This window comes from Pistacia vera, unplaced genomic scaffold, assembly GCF_008641045.1.
Source record: "Pistacia vera cultivar Batoury unplaced genomic scaffold, PisVer_v2 Contig970, whole genome shotgun sequence".
In the NCBI taxonomy this organism is placed as follows: Eukaryota; Viridiplantae; Streptophyta; class Magnoliopsida; order Sapindales; family Anacardiaceae; genus Pistacia; species Pistacia vera.
Window position 1 is genome coordinate 500,736 of NW_022196857.1, and position 20,446 is coordinate 521,181.

The 20,446-nt window shown below is 35.0% G+C and overlaps 1 long non-coding RNA gene and 1 other non-coding gene across 2 annotated transcripts; one reads left to right on the forward strand and one right to left on the reverse strand.

Annotated features, from left to right (window-relative positions):
• The first annotated feature begins 13,867 nt into the window (after nucleotides 1–13,867).
• On the forward strand, nucleotides 13,868–13,971 carry LOC116121236. Its single transcript, XR_004126684.1, has one exon. It is a non-coding gene; the product is annotated as a small nucleolar RNA R71 (small nucleolar RNA).
• A 3,478-nt stretch (nucleotides 13,972–17,449) lies between these two features.
• Nucleotides 17,450–20,237, reverse strand: LOC116121228. Its single transcript, XR_004126681.1, has 2 exons — nucleotides 19,599–20,237; nucleotides 17,450–17,848 (listed from the first exon to the last, which is right to left on the reverse strand). It is a non-coding gene; the product is annotated as an uncharacterized LOC116121228 (long non-coding RNA).
• Nucleotides 20,238–20,446: the final 209 nt, after the last annotated feature.

Here is a 20,446-nt window from a genome sequence, read left to right on the forward strand (position 1 = left end):
TTTTGAGTTTAAAATGTAAAGGTGTCAGGTGTGCGGGAATGGGCGGGAAAGTGGATGTCTTTGGGCGGGTTAGTTTTTTTATTCCCCCCCTTTTAAAACGACGTCATTTCAATTATTATTATTATTTTTTAAAAATTCGTGAATTATTCGCGAATTATACGGATACTCCAATAATTCGCGAATAATTCGACAGTCCTTTATAAAATATGTAAATACGCATATAAAACGCGTATTTACTAACTAGGGTAAAAACTCCATTATAAATAAGGGCAGGATGGTCAATTAACATTTTGCATCAAAAATCAAAATTTAAAAGTGAAGTGTGGGTAGTTGTTAGAGCCAACGGTGGGTCGTGCCAGCCCACGACAGGGCATGGCACAACATGAAAATATGTGAGCCGTGTCGTGGGCCTTAAAAAAAGCATGTGGGCTGGCATGGCACGACACGAAAATTAAAAAATTAAAGAAAATTAAATTAACGGCAGATTTCAAGCTTCAAAATCGTGTTGTTGAAGATATATTTGAAGATTTTAAGAACTTATAAATTAAATTAATGAAAATGTATAATAATTCTTAATCCTAATTTTTAAGTTTGTATTTGTAATTTATAATTATAACTTATAAGTAATAAAAAGTGTTGAAATTCAATTGATATTTCAATGTCTCATTATTTTATTATATTTCATAGTGATTCTATATTTTTTTAATTAATATAAATACAAAATGTTACTAAATATAACATATAAAATATTTTTATAATAATTATTAATAATAAATCAAAATTACCATAATTTGTAAATATTAAAATTAAATATTTTTACAAAGCACGTGGGCCGACCCATGGCACAGCCCAAGTCACGACACAGAATATAATGGGCCATGTTGTGGGCTTTCAAATTTGATGCGTGGGCATGGCATGATAGGGCATGAATTTTTGAGGGTCTTGGCACGGCATGACCCACAGTACGATGGGTCTTGAATTTTTAGCCACGACATAACCTACCACCACCTCTAGTAATTGTAGGGCTAAATAGTTGCCATGTGTCCCATTAAATTGATTTAGGAAAAAAAGGGAGAATGAAAATTAATTTGCCCTTTTCTCCTTATTCTCTGTAATTTTCACTTCTTCTCTCCTTCTCTTCTATTTCTTTCCTATTTTTTTTTTTTTTCCTTTCATCCTTTTCTTTCTTTCCTTAATGTTTTCTTTCTAAGATCCAAACTTGAAGCCATAACAATTTCTTTTGTGATTGGTGTCAGTCATCTCATTGGAGGGCTAAATGAGTCAAGGCCTTCCTGATAGTTTTTCTTAGCCTTCATCATGGCTTGATCTAGCCAGTTCCTTCCTAACTGAATTGGTCTTCCCCAACACCACCATCAGCTTCAGTGTCCTTATATCACCAAAACCCTTCTTAGCCCTTACCATTTCTAGCCACCATTCCCCGGTTGATGCAAAGAATTAGGGTTTCCTCTTCAAGCGGGATTCCGATGGCCAAAATCGCTCATGTCACCACCCACATACTCATTGGCCCTTCCCCTACAAAACCCTTATCCCTCCAAAGATTTATTGCTCACTAAACACCAGTCACGACTTTGCTGCTTGCAAACGTGTATTATTTTGTTTTGTCTGTTGATTGTGTTCAAATTGAATAGGAATTTGATTGTTGTTGGTTGTATTATGGATTGGTGTTTGTTTTGAATTGTAAATTGTGAAGAAAGTGATTAAAACAAAAAACTAATATAAGATAGAGAGAAGAATATGTAAATGAAAGGGAGAAGAAGAAGAAGAGGAGAAGAGATGGAAGAAAACTAAAAAGGAAAAGAAAAGACAAGAAAAAACAACTAGGGTTTTTTCATATTTTATATTAACATTTGGATGGGCTAAAAATCGTATTGGACCTGATAAGGTCCAATAACATTATAAATGTGTCACGGTACAAGGCCTTGGCTCGATTTCGATTGAGCCCACATTTAGTATACCTTGTGAATTGCCTGCTTTATAAGTTGGGTCATCCCATGAGTTAAGTTGAACTAGGTTCGGGTCATTCGCCCACAGCAGTCCATAATTAGGATCAGAATTCTAGTCAATTTCCTCTTCTGCTAAGATCCGTGACCTCACCCAAAATCTCCTTCCAAAAGGAGAACTCTCACACCAAGTAGGATTCACAATCTTACTAGGATTCAAACCCCTTGGGTTCATTATATAAACAGACGCAACCCTTTCGTTAGGCATTCAGAAATCACCCCTAAGTTTCGATATTATTACTCCTAAGCTCTTAGCATATTCCGACGATGTCCCGACCCTGCTAAAGCCTCCCTCAACCGTAAGGGCACTCACCACAGGTCCATCAAGATTGTCAGTGGCTCGCATCACAAGATTCTATCTTCACAAGTTTAATTGTAAATTTTATTGTTTACAACATTATTTTTAATGAAAATTGGAGGGACAAATTTGTAAGTTATATATATCAGTAATTTCATATTTAAAGAATGGGTATATTCGTAATTGACTCTGTTGATATGAAAAAATTAATAAAAAAAATTTAAGTCAAATAGTAAAGGGTATTTTCGTTTTCACAATGAATACCACTGTATTTACAGAAATTATTAACATCACCATAACGTTTGGACAGCAAAGTTGTATTTTGAAACTTTTTTGGTGAGAAAATGTCATTAGGCCAAATCTTGGGTGGGAAAAAGTCGTTTACTCTTTTAATTACAATTTTGTCAATTTAAGGGTTATTATCAACTAGATCACACTTATATCATAAACTTATAATTTATAGGATATTTTTATTAGAAAAGGTCATGAGATAACACTTGACAATTTAAAACCGTTTACTATAATTTAGATATTTTAAATTACTGAAATATCCATGTATAAATAATTTTATTGTTTTAAAAAAATTGAAATAAAACAATATACACATCAAAATTCTTTATGTTAAAAACTACCAAAAAGAAAAGAATTAATAATCTCAATTTAGTGTTTTTGATTGGTATTAGTGTCTTTAAGCACAAATATTCCGAACTTCTCTTTCAAGCCATCAGATTGTACTAAGTCAATGGGCAACAACTTGTGTTAACAGTAGTATGTATCATATTACAATAATAACCCTTAGGGGGCGTTTGGTTCATGGAATGTTGGATTACTAGGAATATTAGATTACTAAAAAGTTAGATTACCTTGAAGATTACTGAGAATCTTAAGGAAAATGTGTTTGGTTAATTGGTGGGTATGTTATATTAATATGTTTGGTTGGGAGGAATAAATTGATGGGTATGTTATTTAAATTACTGAATTGTCCTCTAATTAAATATTATTAATATATTATTTTTTAACATTGATTATTATTTGGATTATTATAACTCCCCTGCATTTAAAAACTTAGCGAAAACGACCCCATAATAAAAGTTTGAAAAATCAACAAAGCACCCCCACCAACCCAGCCACTACCGACCACCGGCAACCACCGCAGGCCGCTGGCAACCGGCAACCTAACGGCTCACGGAACTTAGGAAATAGCCTCCGTGCTGACCGTCAACGACCAGATCAATGGTCGTTGATGACCACAGACGTGACCGTTAACGGTCATCGATCTGGCTAGAAATGGCCAGATGTGACAGACGACCAGATAGATGGCCGTTGATGACCAGATCGACGGATCTAGTCGAAAATGACCATATCGGTGCACGACAATCATTTTTGGCCTTCCGTGCGCCATTCCGGCGACAGCTAGCTGCGGCGGTAGTTACCGACGGCAGGTGGGTGGGGGTGGTGGCTTGGGTGGGTTGCAATTTGTTTTGAATTCAAGGGTAATTTTATCCAAAAAGTTAATTAATTGGGGTGAAATAGTAAAAACATATTCATGCAAATAAATTTAAAAATAAGGGCATTATTGTCCTAAAATTTTATTAATAAGGGATATAATTGTAACAAAAAAAAGATTACCCTAGTAATCTTAGAATACCTAAGAAAACTGAGGTAATTAGATTACCTCCAATATTACCAACAGTAACTAATATTGGTATTTGAAGATTATCGGAATTTTATATTATTTGACAACCAAATATGATAATCAAATAATATAAGATGACATAACTCTAGTAATCCTACATCACCCTCAACCAAACACTCCTTTAATATACTAATATTAATTATTAAATTTGGACAAGTGGCTTAAAGATAATAATTTAGAGGGTAATTTCGTCTTTTCCCTTTTAGATCCCTTTTTATGTTAACATTAACATGTAATTAGTAGGGAAGCATGTGAATTAAATGGAGTTTCTGTAGAATAGTCGGCAGAAACTAAAGAAAAATGTGTGGATATTTACCCAATTTTTTAATATTAGGAGTCTAAGTGGTCAAAGTTGTAGATGATTGATGTGATTGTGTTTTCAGATCCTTTTTAGACAGTACAATAATGGACTTGCAAGGGAATGAACACTTTTTCTATTTGATAGATATTTTTCTTCTGTTACTTAGTCATTAAACATTTATTAACTAGGTTCATTAATAGTATTACATGTGGCAAAATTGTGAAGCTATAATTCATGATCTTTATCTATTTGTTTGTGTCTTTAAGTCTTCTTGATTGCCAATAAAGGCCTTCAGTTCAAACTTTATATATAAAACAAGAAAGACAGAAAAAAAAAGTTAGAAAATACTTTGAAATTTGAATAAAAAGCTTACCACTTAACTATCAATTTAGCCCTTATATTTAGTAATCCCTCACTTTCACCCTTTAACATATTTCTTACCACTAAGGGTGCGTTTGGTTCGGGGTCACATAAGATTACTATGATAATCTTCATTTAATTTTCAAGATTCCCTTATTTGGTTTGTAAATAATAAAATATTATGGTAATCTTTTGTTGTAAATAGTGTTTACTGTTGGTAATATAGTAGGTAATCAGATTACCTTGCCAGATGATGTTATTAAAAGATCAGATTACCTTGCCAGATGATATTATTAAAAGATTACTGATGTAATTTGATTTTTATACCTATTTTGCCCTTAATTAAATACCATTTTGGACACAGTTGCTCTCAAATATCTACCAAATAACCATTACCCATAACCCCTACATTTGAGAATTTAGCCAAAACATCTTAGTCACTAAAAAGTTTAAAAGTTAACAAAATACCCTTAGCCACCCAAGACCACCGCTGGCCTCCGGCAATAGTTGCCATATCGGCACACAACTGGCAGGATTTGGCTGTTTCCAACTAGATCCACGATGATTTGGCTGTTTTTGACCTTCGATTTGGTCGAAAACAACTGATCATAACCAAAGATCTAACATTTTCACGACCAGATTTGGCTATTTGAAATGACCTTATCAGCACATGACCGGCCAGTCGTGCTCCATTTCGGAGATTGTCGACGGTGGTGGCTAGCTGTTGGCAGTGGCTTAGGGTGGGAGGGGGTGATTTTGATATAAATTAAAGTTTTATATGGTTAAGGTGTTTTAGCGAAATTTCAAATGTAAAGGTTTAAAAGAAATGAATAAAATAAAAATAAAAATAAAAATATTATATTAATATTTTAAAAGGAGTGCAATTTAGTAATCTATATAACATACCCACCTATTTACCTCCCAACCAAACATATCAATATAACATACCCACCAATTTATTTCAACCTAACCAAACACATTTCCCTATACATTCACAGTAATCTATCTTTCCATTAATATAACATTCCAAATAATACAATATTCCATGAACAAATTCAAAAACCCAAGGAGCTTAATGTTGTAGTGGAGACTTTTGAATGCCACAGCGTCTTAAAAATCTAAAATAAAAACAACACAAACAAAAATTAAAGCAAAAAAAAAAAAAAAAAAAAAAAAATAATATTACAATGCATCATCTGATGGGTTTGAGATCCAAAAACAACGAGCCGCCCGAAAAACATCCAACATGCAAACTTTGACAAACTTAATCCCAAACCCTAGGATCTACTAAAACGAGTTTTTAGAATGATTGTTATCTTCCCAGTGAAGTTTTGACTCTAATGGACCTTCCTAAGGTATGATCGAAGCCTCCTGGATGTAACGAGTGGGCGCATAAAAACTTTTGAAACTCCTTCCGAAACTTGTATGTGTGATTTCTTCTTTGATTTGAAACAACTTTCAGAACACAAAATCTCGAAAAAGAATGTTCAGCTGACTTTTTGATAGAATTTTTGGGATTAACAACTTGATCTTGAAAATTCAATTCTCTAGATTGCATGTAATAGTGACTTTGGCCTCTTTATATAGCTAGTGGAATTTCGTGGGTAAATATGCTGAGCCAAGCCAAGTAATTACTTACATGAGCTTGGCTTGGCTGCTATTGTAACAACTTCTTTCTACTATCATATTCATAAAATATATCAATAAAAAAACAAGTATATTTATCAAAATAGTTGGGCAAAAAAATTTTCTTTACTTAATAAATACATTCTTTATATAGTACAACATCATTTGTATAAAAGACTCTAAAAAAACAATGGACAGTGCAGTCAAGTCTCCCCGCTTGCCGACGTCCATCTGACTAGGTCCTCACCTATGTCCTGTACAACAAAGAAAACAATGGAGTGAGCACAAAAATGCTCAGTAAGTAAATCTTCTACTATATAATCCCCGTGCATTACTCATCAATTCTTTTCGTACTCTTGTCACTTTCTCTAATTCTAGTTCTCACTATTCTTTTATTTCTTTCTATTCTCATCACCCATGGAGAATATCATAATCATGCGTGGACGAGACATTAAAGCATAACAATGCATTTTCTTTCTTTTCTTTTCTTTCAATTCTTTTCTTATTCTTATTCTTTGCCGGTCTTGGTCGATGCATGGATTCGGAACCCTTGACCACGTGAGTGTACTCTCTCTCGTATATAGCTCTTAACCGCATGTATTCTCACGACTATACAAGTTCTTTTTCTCATTCTCATTCCGCTCTCTCATGGCGGAGACTGCTCTTTCTCATGGTGGTTTACATGAGGGTAACTCTACACTCACGGGTTCCCCATCGCACAACCTATTTTCTTTTCTTTTCTGTAGCACTTAATATTCATTTTATTCTCTAGTGCTAATTCTTTCTTTCTCTTTATTATAAGAGAATTGGTTCTTTTTCTTTATCTCTATTCATAGAGTGTTTCTTTCTGNAGAATCAATATTATTCGTATAATTCACTAATAAGTAAACATATTCTATAATATAATTTGACTCAAAGCTTAATATTAATTTAATAAAACTTTCAAAACTAGGGTACATGTATTGAGCTTGTAAAGTGTTCAATGGACATTAAAGATTAGTTAAGGTATGTATAAATTGACTTGGACAACTTGATTATAAAAAAAAAAAAAAAAATTTAACATACGGTAGATTTATTGTAAAGGTGTGGTTATGAAGATTTATATATTCCAAGTTTCCTCATAATGTGTAATTCCCATTCGAACCAACTGCTACTCTGAACCCTAGTTAGTAAATACGCGTTTTATACGCGAATTATATGGCCAGTTGTATAATTCGCATATAAAACGCGTATTTACATATTTTACAAAGGACTGCCGAATTATTCGCGAATTATTGGAGTATCCGTATAATTTGCGAATTTTTGAAAAATAAAAAGAAAAAAAAAACTAATTGAAATGACGTCGTTTTAGTGGGGAAGAAGAAATCAGTGGTAAGGCATAAGAGAAGAGATTGGAAAAAGAGGGAATAAAAAAATAACCCTCTGAAAGACATACACTTTCCCGCCAATTCCCCCACACCTTTACATTTTAAACTCCAAACACATTTCATATTTTAAATTATTTCCATGCTATCTAATAAATTAGATTGGATTAATGAAATTAAAATAATAATTTATTATGAAAAAAAAAACTGTCATATATTATAGGTATAAAATAATAGTTAGACTATTGTAATACTAACATTTTATATAGATTTGTGAGACAAAATTTTAGTTTTTGATTTAAATAATTTAATGGATTAATGGGAAGTTAAAATTGGTTGCATTTAATATCAAACTTATCAAGTTTTAAATTAGTAAAGAATCATGGCTAAATATTGTGTTTGAGTTGGTCTGGAGACTATAATTTGAATATCAGTTATATATTGTATATTTGTGTTATTGGTTAATTGAATACTTTGCATTTGAAATACTATATTGATTCTAGTCAAGTAATCCATAAACGTATTAAAACTAAGATTGATATTGCGTATTTTTTAAAACGTATTATTGACAATGCACCGTATTAAACCCGTATATACCCGTACCATATTTTTCCCGTATCCAAATTTTATGACCGAATTTTTATAAACGTATTTTTCACTGTTTATCGTATTATACCCATAAAATTCTCGTACCATTTTTTTGCCGTACCCGTATTTACTAACTAGGCTTTGAACCGGCAGTGTCTTCAATGTTTTACCAAACTGGGTTTAGACTCATAACTATGATGTACAGGCACATAATCTTGGCTGGCTCAAATCGTTGTGCAAGTGCCCCAACTGCTAATATATAATGAATTACACATGATCACAAATTAAATTGGTGCCTAAAATGTTTGTGCTTTCTGATTCACTCGGACTCTGAGTCGGTTAAATGAATAATTAATTCCTTTTAAACAGAAAACAAAAAGAAGTTTGAGATTAAACATATAGATTGAAATCATATCAGCTAGGCCGTTGCTTACCAATATTGGAGTAGAGAAAAAAAAAAANACAATTTACCTGGAAATAACTTAAGGTGCAAATGAAATATAACGACATTTTGTCCAACAAAAAATTCCTTCCGTTTGATCATCTCATCATGAAAACCCTCAGTTTTGTCCTTGTAGATTCGTGAGCTCTCATAAGTATCATTCCTTATCTCCTCGAGGTCATTCAACTATAACTTTCATTGTTCTCCCACTACATCTAACTCCATGTTGTATTGCTTGATTGCCCAAAAAGCTCTGTGCTTTAATTCAATTAGTAGGTGGCATGGTTTACTGTAGACCATCCAAAATGGTGACATTCCAATTGACGTCTTGTAGATCATTCTATACGCCTATAAAGCATCATCAAGTCGCAATGCCTAATCCTTCCGATTCAGGTTGACAGTTCTTTTAAGATTGACTTGATCTCTTGATTGGAAACTTTAGCTTGCCCATTCATTTGCGGATGATAAGGCATAAAAGCCTTGGGAGTTATATTGTACTTCTTCAAAAGCGCCCAAAATGAATGATTGCAAAAGTGAGTCTCTCCATCACTAATAACGGCCCTTGATGATCCAAACCTCGAAAAGATGTTAAACTTAACAAAATCTACAACCACCTTAGAGTCATTAGTCCATGTGGCTTTTGCTTCCACCCATTTTGAAACATAATCCACAACAAGTAAAATATAGATGTAGCCATGATAAGAAGGAAGTGGCCCCATAAAATCAATACCCCAAACATCATATATTTTAACAAAGAGAATTGGAGTTTGAGGCATTTGATTTCTAGAGCCTAAGTTACCTGCACATTGACAATGGTCACAAGCTTTACAAAAGAGGTAAGTGTCCTTGAATAAAGTAGGCCAATAAAATCCACTCTCAAGAACTTTGAGAGTTGTTTGTTTCACTTTGAAGTGTCCCCAACATGCATAAGAGTGGAAAAAAGTTAGTAAGAGACAAATTCAGATTCGGGTACAAACTTCTTTATTAATTGGTTGGGACAATACTTCCAAAGATATGGATCATCCCACACATATTGGTTGTCAATCTTCATGAGTTTAGCCTTAATAGCTCAAGATAAATCTGGTGGAATTTTCTTAGTGACCAAATAATTCAATATGTTTGCATACCAAGGGGCCGAAGATGCCATCACAAGTAGTTGCTCATTTAGGAAGTCCACTTTTAATGGAAGAACTTCCTCTTCATGTATCAACCGAATAAGGTGATTTGCAACCACATTTTCACTCCATCTCTTGTCTTTGATCTCAAGGTTGAACTCTTGTAGAAGTAGAATCCACCTTATGAGCCTCGATTTAGCATCATTCTTCATAAGTAAATCGAAAAAAGCAGTTACTTTAGTTCCAGTTCGATATGATCAAATTTTTTCTAAAGCAAAAATAACCACCAAACATTATTTCTCAAATGTAGAATAATTGAGTTGGGCATCGTTTAATGCCCGTGACACATAGTTTATGGCATCCAAAAGCTTCCCAACTCTTTGTCCCAAAACAACTCCAACGGCATAGTCACTTGCATCTCACATCAACTCAAACGAGAGACTCCAATTGGGTGACTAGATGATTGGGGTTGTGGTCAAGAGTTTTTTTAATTTTTCAAATGCTTTAATGCACTCTTCATTGAACTCAAATGCCACTTCTTTTTGTAGCAATCTGCATAAGGGCCTTACTATCTTCGAGAAGTTTTTGACGATCCACCAATAAAATCTTGTATGACCAAGAAGGAACATACCTCTCTCAAATNTGGTGGAATTTTCTTAGTGACCAAATAATTCAATATGTTTGCATACCAAGGGGCCGAAGATGCCATCACAAGTAGTTGCTCATTTAGGAAGTCCACTTTTAATGGAAGAACTTCCTCTTCATGTATCAACCGAATAAGGTGATTTGCAACCACATTTTCACTCCATCTCTTGTCTTTGATCTCAAGGTTGAACTCTTGCAAAAGTAGAATCCACCTTATGAGCCTCGATTTAGCATCCTTCTTCATAAGTAAATCGAAAAAAGCAGTTACTTTAGTTCCAGTTCGATATGATCAAATTTTTTCTAAAGCAAAAATAACCACCAAACATTATTTCTCAAATGTAGAATAATTGAGTTGGGCATCGTTTAATGCCCGTGACACATAGTATATGGCATCCGAAAGCTTCCCAACTCTTTGTCCCAAAACAACTCCAACGGCATAGTCACTTGCATTGCATATCAACTCCAATGGGAGACTCCAATTGGGTGATTGGATGATTGGGGTTGTGGTCAAGAATTCTTTTAATTTTTCAAATGCTTTAATGCACTCTTCATTGAACTCAAATGCCACTTCTTTTTGTAGCAATCTGCATAAGGGCCTTACTATCTTCGAGAAGTTTTTGACGATCCACCAATAAAATCTTGTATGACCAAGAAGGAACATACCTCTCTCAAATAAGTGAGAGGTGGTAAGGAACGAACAAGATCTATCTTAGATTTATCAACCTCTATTCCCTTAGATGATATCACATGCCCTAAAACTATTCATTTATCTACCATAAGTGACATTTCTCCCGATTAAGTACAAGGTTAGTTTTTATGCATCGCTTTAGAACTACTGTAAGCTTGCTAAGACAATTGTCAAATGTGTCCCTATATACACTAAAGTCATCCATAGGCACTTCCATAATGCTCTCTATATAATCGAAAAATATACTTACCATACACCTTTGAAAGGTGGCGGGACCATTACAAAGACCGAATGACATGCGTCGATAGGCAAAGGTTTTGAAGGGGCATGTAAAAGTTGTATTCTCTTGGTCTCCCAAAGTAATCACAATTTGTGAGTTTTAGATTTAAGCTTTTGGTAGTAAATGCAAACTCACCACTCTGTTTGAATCTGCGTAGGAACTAAATCATTATCCTCGTTCTTCACCATAGTAAATCTGGACTTCTTTGAAACCATTTGAACCGAACTAACCCATTTGCTATCTGATATTGGATAGATTACAACGACATCCAATAGCTTGATGATTTCCTTCTTCACCATTTCCATCATTGGTGGATTCAATCTCCTTTGTGTCTCTCTTGTCAGTTTCAATCCTTCCTCAAGTAATATCCAGTGCATGCACATGGAAGGATTAATTCCTTTAATGTCAGCAATTGTCCATTCAATCATCATCTTGTACTCTCTCAATACCCAAACTAGTTTATCTTCTTGAATAGAAGAAAGGTTGATTGCTATTATCACGGGCAGCATATCTTCTTCTCCCAAATACACGTATTTAAGGTGTTTTGAAAAAGGTTTAAGTTCCAAAGTAGGGACCTGCACAATGGAAGGTAGAAGTTTCTCATTAAATAAGGGAAGAGAAATGTAAAGAAGATTTTACCTTGGGTTTATTTCTGGAAAAGAGTCAAGTGATGCAACAATCTCTTCCATTTCCTCTCTCACGTCAACGCCCTCTTTAGAATTTTTAGGGTCTTTGATTACCAAACCACTTCTTATTGTAGCATCCAACAAATCTTTACTCTTAAGCTCAAACATTTGCTATGCTAAAGAGTCAAGTATGTCAATAGAAAAAAAAAAGAATGATAATCACTAGGGTACCTCATCGCTTCAAAGATATTGAGCAAATAACCTCTCCATCGAATTCCATTGTCAAAGTTCCATTATGCACATCTATCTTTGTCTAGGCTATTTTCATGAAAGGTCTACCCAAAAGCAAGGACATGGACCTAGTAGTAGAGTAATCTTGCACGTCAAGCACATAAAAAGCAACCAAGAAGATGAGCTCATTAACCTGCACCAAAACATCTTCCCAAACTCTCTTTGGATAGGTGTTAGAACGACTGGCTAGTTGAATAACTATGTCGGTTTCTTTAAGAGAGTCAATATTTATAGCAACATAAATAGAATAAGGCATAACATTAATTGAAGTACCTAAATCTAACATAGCCTTTTCAACTTTAGGGTTACCTATAATGCATGGTATGGTAAAACTACTCGAATCCTTGTACTTTGGTGGAAGCTTTCTTTCCAAGACCGCCTACACATTCTCTCCTACACTTACCACCTCGTTTCCCTTGAGCTTTCATTTTATGGTACATAATTCCTTGAGGAGCTTTGCATAGTGTGGTACTTATTTTATGGTATCCAACAACAGTACGTTGACTTGCACTTTCCGGAAGGTATCCAAGATTTCTTGTTCGTGGTCCTCCTTCTTCGATTTTGCAAACTTGCTAGGAAAAGGTAGAAGAGGTTCATAAATAGAAATTAGAATCGTAGATTCTACCTTAAGTGGCTGTTTTGCTTTTTTGAAGTCAAACGCCCTATCTCCCTCATTATTGGACTTGCTTGCCCCATCTTGAATCAGCTCATCCTTAGCCTCTTCATTATTGATCAGGTTCTTGTGAGCTTCTTCAAGTTGCTTCCGACTTCTCAATGATATAGCACTAGCATTCTCCATAGGTTTGACTGCAGTTTGAGAAGGAAGTTTTCTGGATCCTTCTGCCTATAGTCTTTCAACGGTAGTGGCCAATAGACCAACTTGGTTTTCAAGGTCCTTGATCAATGTTTTCTATCTTGTTGGAATTGGATAGTGTTGGTGGCTAAAGAATTTATTAATTCTTCTAGAGACTTGCCTTGAGGTGGTGGAGCATTTTGTGGCCTCACTTGATATGGTTGTTGTGCTCTTAGATAAGAAAAACTTGGTGGATTAGTAGGGGTAGTAGCTTAGTGGTTTCTCGAATAGCTAAGGTTGAGGTGGTCCCTCCACCTTGGATTATAGGTGTTGGAGAAGGGGTCATACCTCTGCTTTTGTTGTCCTTGAAATCCTCCCAAAGTGTTTGCTTGCTCCACATTAGGATCGTGAAGAGTAGGGCACATGTCAATAAGATGACCAATGTTAGAGCAAATTCTGCATGTTTTAACTTGTCCTACCAACATGCACAAGTGGAATCAAGGTGCTCAATTGCTGCTCAATATTAGTGGAAGTATCCATTTCATTGACCCTCTTTAGTGGTGGATCAGATCGGGAGCCAAACTGTTGAGCATTAGTAGCCATAGTTGCAATCAAATTTCTTATATTCTAAGGGGTTTTGTCAACCAAAGCTCTACCACTTGTTGCATCAATCATGCTTCTTTCCATAAGCATCAACCCTTTGTAAAAGTATTGGAATAAGAATTGCACACTTATTCGATGATGAGGGCAACTAGCATAAAGTTTCTTGAACCGCTCCCAATACTCATACAAACTTTCCTCACTGTACTGCCGCATGCCACAAATCTCCGTCCGAATGAGAATAATTCTAGAAGTTGGAAATTATTTCTCCAAAAAGAGTCTTTTCATGTCATTCCAATTGTCAATGGTCTGAGATGGTAGATAATACAACCACTCTTTAGTGTTGTAGCGTTGTCCGCTAAAAAGAATGGAAAGGCTCTGAACTTAACGTGTTCCTTAGTAGTGCCACTTGGTTTCATGCTAGAGCACACCACATGAAATTCTTTGAGATGTTTATTCAAATACTCTCCCGCTAGACCTTTGAAAGTAGGTAAAAGATGTTAGGAATTGATCTACCAAACGCAGCGGAAAAACAAAAATTAAAGGATAAATTGATTCCTTTAAAGCCCAAAATCAGGGTACAGATTATATAGTTAACACGTTAAATCAAAATTCTACAGAAAATATAAACAATCCATTCAAGGATTAGAGATCTTACGCATGTTTGGAGGCTCCTTCAAATGTCTCTGAATCTACTTCGCTTTCGATTCAACGTAGAACCGAACGAATGGTGATACACACAAAGACAATTTTAAGAACCAAAGAAGGATTTGCTAGATCCTCTTTGGCTTCAAGAATCAACTTGAATCAAAGAAAAATCTTTGATTCAAGATCAAGGGAAAACGTGTGAGAGTGTAGAGAGAGAGGGTTGCCGTTTTCAATGAATGAACAAAATGAATTAATTTTTTTCTTCAATACACATGCACTTATATAGTGCATATGTCAAAACCCTAATCCTTTTAGGAATAGGATTGGGCTCCAATCCAAATTAACCCATGTGTCCAAACACTCTCCTTTTGGTATTTTATTATAATTAAAATTAATTAATATATTTATAAAAATATATTAACATTTAATTAATAATAATTCATTTAAATATATGCGTACATATATTTAAATATAATTTCACTAATTTAATTTTAATATTAAATTAAATCTAGGCAACAACCTCAGCAAATTGAATTGCACTGTGAGATACCAAAATACCCTTTCGTCCTAAAAGACGAAAATACTCGTTGAACAAAACGATTCTTAAATTTTCTTCTAAGTGTGTGACCTGTAGGCTCCTCATCATACTGACAGTGAGTAGTATCACGATTAATACTAATTAATCATCTCACTACACACAGACCAAGATTGGCCCCTAGCAAGGCATCATGACCACCCAATAGATTCGGATTTAGCGAAATAGCTACCTATCAACGATATGGTTACCATGCAATCAAATCCTTTCGTCATCTGTTATCTCATCAAGTTTGAGGTACAGAAATAGTGTCAACCTCAATTACTCTCGATATCTTTGTATTTAATTACTGGACCAATGACCGGAATAATAAATTAGATTGAGTAACAACTCAATCCCACTGTGGCCACAGCTTTAGTGTCATTGTCATTTACTGAATTGCGTAGTGAGATAACTTCTCCTGTACTTGGGAGTGATGAATCCTCTATCGATCCACCATAGTCTTGATACACTCCTCGATGTAGCCAATCACTATCGTATTGACAACTCTGAATAGAACTGCGTTGGGCTAGTGTCAAACTACACCAATCAGTGCACAAGGTGCTCCGATGATCTCAAGTTAAGGATCACATGCACCACCATTCATTAGAGGATTTGTTCCATAGACACTGGCGTTACCATCTATATGGAATCCTCTGGTGGGTTAGTCTAGTGAACTTGCCTACAGCAAGCACCCATGTGTTGCATCAGGTTGTCGGCAAACAATCTTGACAAGTAAGATCAGTCACTGCCTTTCGACAAGGTCGTTCAACACTATGATAGCCTTACCGTATTATCTGTGCTCTTGGTCAGAATAATACTAGGGCTACGACATTTCTAGAATGGCTACCATATGTGATCATAGGGTTCTCACTATCAAGATTTGAAACACTTGATACCCTCATCACGGTTCTACCAGCCTTAGGACATATATCAATACATAAAATATGATTTACACGATATAAAATAAAAAGCCTTTTATTGATCAATGAACATTATTACAAAGAGTCAATTCTACAATAATTGATTGGCTCTAGGGCACTTACTCTAACAAGAGATGAATCATGCCGGACTTCATTCCAAAAGCTTCACTCGTTTCATGGTATCAGAGGTACAAGAGTTGTTGGTCCAAAGCTGGTGTAGCCATCTCCTTAAGAGTTCGAATTTGATTATTTCTAGCCATTTCCTTGTGATCGGAATAATCTGAATTGTTTGAAGAATTGCATGTGGATGGAAGATCGATATTGATTGCTTGATTGAAACTTCCTTACCCACGGGTTGTTGAGAAAGGATGATAGGTGGAATCAGTACAAAGTGGGGATTTGACTTGAAATTGAAAGAAGAGCTCAATCACCACGACACTTGAAAAAGAAACAGAAAAAACTTAAGCTAAAATATTATAAAATAACGAAAAGTAAATAAAAAGTCAATTTAAGAAAAGTCTCTGGCAATAGTAACAAAAATTGATGCATGCAAAAGCAACCACCAATTTAAACCTTACTTAAATTATCTTAAAATGTCATTTAGTAGCACAAAGCAAGCAAGGGTTTTTCCCGCAGAAGATTTTTCAAAATAACTAATTGTTTACCGAATTGGGGGGAGGGGGGTTGGGGTTGATTGATAACGCAGAAAATGAAAACAATTAATTAAAAGCAAACAAATTAAATTCAACGTTGAAAGAAATATGAGAATAATGAGATTGAAGGATTGATAGACAAAATTATATTCCTCGCAAGTGCACGAATCGCTATCGCAGTATAGTGTGCAACAGCAAGGGTCAATCCCACATAGAATTGTAAGTTATCAATTAATCTAATAGCATGCATCAGCCAAATAAAGTAACAAACTTAATCAACTAACTAATAATTCTAAAATAACAGTAAAATAACTAAAATTAACAATTAAAAGTAAGACAGTAATAAAACGATGTAGAATCAAATAGAGAAAGGTCTAGGTACCCAATTTAACCGTAATTATCCTACTCTATGCCAATAATCTAACTATGGCTTTCTCAATTCACATCCTAGGGTCAATACTTGCCAAATTAAGGTATTACTGTAAGGCGTTCGGGATTAACCTAGTGCTTTCATCACTAAACTAGCTAGGGCGTATAGTCTAGTTTAATTATTGAAAACCCATTAAGTCTACAAGTACTCGAAGTTCACAACCCGATTAATATCTGTCAGGGCATATGTACAAACACAAACCATTCATTCACATCAGCTATTCAAGATTAGCTAAGGCGTATAGTCTAACCTTGACTCACATAATCAATTAATCAATTATTAAAGATGATCAAGCAATAATATTAATTAAAGATTGAACAAACAACAATGAATGAAACCAAGATTGTATTGAATTGATTAAACAAGTAACTTAGATTAGAAACATAGAGCATTCAAATTAGGCTACATTGGATACACTAGATAAGGGTTTAGCTATTCATAATTACAAGAAAACAAACCTTAATCTTACCCATAAGCATTTGGATCATAAATCCACAACAAAAATCAAAGTTTTATTCCTTGCCTATCAAAAACCCCATCTCCAAGTTAGCCCAAACGTTTACAAAGTTAGAATACCTAAAAAACGAAATAAGTTGCCCTTTTATAGTTTTTTACAAGGGCATTTTTTTTAATAATTGGAAAGGCAAATTAGGGTTGGAAATTGCATATTTTTCATTCTGCTCGAATGGCGCCATGGTGCGATGAATCACGTTGCAGTGCGCGATGGGTTTCCCCGATTTGTGTCGTGGCACCGTAAATCTATGCCGCAGCACAACTTTGAAGTTCCAATTTTCTTTCTTCATGTCTTGATTCATTCGCACTCTAACGAGTCTTGATGGTTCGAACATTAGCACACGTACGAATCATCAATTCTGCACCTGAATTTCTGAAAACACATATAAACCCATGATTCTGGAAGATAACGAAACATGCAAGGAATTTCATGCAAAATAATGCATTAAACCATGAATTCCCTCCAATCTAAACACCAAATCACTAAATATATATGCATTTCTGACACTTATTACAACCCCCAACCAGCTTATTGCTAGTCCATAGCAATAAAAATGATCTAAAATAAAATCTAATCGTAACTAAGCTATCGTAAACTAAACCACTTCCATAGGTTATCATGATTGCATTTAGCGTATGCAATAAGCCTTTAAACCCCTAGGACCCCTTAGTGGACGAGTTATAGTCTCGTGAGGGTTTTCAATGATGTTACCCACAAACATCCTATAAATCCTAACACACATTTACAAGACAAAAATTTCCCAAATTAGTCAATAGAGGTGTCTCATAAATTGCATACACATATAGCAAAAAGAATAAGCAATAATCACCCTCATCTAATAGCACCCTAAACATCAATTTCACCTTCATTCTGAACTCTCTAACACCAGTCAATTCCACAATCTGTCAATCCTAGCCCTAGAGATAGTTCCATATGCAACATCCATAGGCAAAAATTTTGATACCATAAATATGAAAACTAATAAACACAAACTCCATAGGCCTACTTTTCATATCACTCTCCAATAATATAGAATGAACGCACAACTTCAGATCATTAGGACTTTATTAAGCTTGTAACGTTATGAAAGAATGGAAGGGAATCAAACAAATAAGAGGATTAATCTTCCTTCTTAAGAACAAAATTGCTAAAAGCATAATTCACTCTCTTCCCAACCACATTTGAATTTGTACCCTTTCCATACTTCCTTATTCATTCATTTTCATTTCTTGATGATTTTTTTTTTTTTTTTTTTTTAAAGATTTACTTTTAATTGACTAAAATTTTAGGGAGCATGGATATTTACCTTGATAATCGCATCACACAACAACCCCCAACCCATTCTTTTGAATACCTTCAAAAAGTTTGAAAACATTTTTCTAAGCCACACACATTCTCACTTTCATAAATTCATATTAAATCCTCTTAAAAGAAAATCATAGGTAGGAAAATGTGTTTAAAGGTTATATAGGGCAAGTTATTGTGATATAATAAACTCCATGACAAAGGGATTGATAGTTGCTTCCTTAGGGGCTGTAAATTTCTCCCATTTCAGGTCGCTAATCACATCAATAACCCCTGAATATGCACTCTAAAAGTCAAATCCCTTCTCATCAATAAACCCCTGACCACTCTTAGCAGCCTCTTTATGTCTCTTTTCTGCAATGGGACTTACAAACCTATCATCATGGGTGTCCCGTGGGGGCAGCCCTACGACTCGTACTCAATCCCAGCCCCATCTCTACTCCTCTTATCCGATGCCATTCAGATATCAAAACACAAATACTCCACAATAAACACAACAATAGCAGCCCTAGAGTAACCAAACCATTCTGCCCAATTACACAACACTAAATCAACCATAATAATCTTTACACACCCCAATCAATCTGCCCAATTACACAACAATACACAAACTGCCAATCCACAATCACAATAGTCTCATTCAACCAATTTCCAAAATTTCCCACAACAATCACAGACAACACTTAATCAAGCTCAATTTCACCACAGATTGCATAAATAAACATAAAAAACTTGGAATTTGAGCAATTTTCAATATCTAAAATTTTCAAAAATTTCTCAACAAATAACATTATAATCTTGTGATTAAAGGTCTTACTAACACAATTGAGAGGTCTGGAAGCCTTGGATTGCTGAATTTTTTATCCAAATTGAAGAGCCCCAATTCAACCCTAACTTCTCCTTAGTGTCAATTGGTGGATTTCTGCAAAATCAAGTGTAAATGAGTGTTTACAAGGTGTAGGGAAGGATTTAACAACATCAATTCATCAAATAATTGAAGAACAATAAAGATTTGAGAGAGGGAGAGTCGAAATGGCACCGCAGTCCAAAAAAAAAAAAAAATGGAACTGAAATGAGAAAAAAAATTAGTTTTCTTATATAGAAAACTAGTTCTGCCGTAGCATGAGCTTTTGCGCCATGGCGTGACATGGTTTTTCTAGGCGCTGTTTTGAATAATGTTCAAAATGCATCACGATGCAACATTTTGTGACGCGGCATGACATGGATTTTCATTGCAAGTTGCAAAATGCCGAAATGCAGCACGACGCGAAACTTTGTGCAGCAGTGTGAAATGAATTTTTGCGTTAAGTCAAGACGTAGTGCCACAACGATTTCACTGTGCATCTCACGTCGAAATATTCCATGGCATGGGAACTTGTGATGTAGCGTCGCAACGAATAGAATGTGCATATAAGCCAAAATATGTTGCAGCGTGAAGAACTTGCACTGCGGCATGAACTAGATTTCCTAGAAAAAATAACAAGTATCAACTCTCAAGTAAAAATTTAATCAAAACACTAAATGAAATAAAATAAGAAAAATAGAACTGTTATGCCTGGGAAATCAAGGGCTGATGTGAGAAATCACGTGATGGGGGTGACCTGCTCCCATCAGAACGGTAAGCGCACGTCAGGCATGCAAGGCGCCATGGAGCTCCCACGTGTC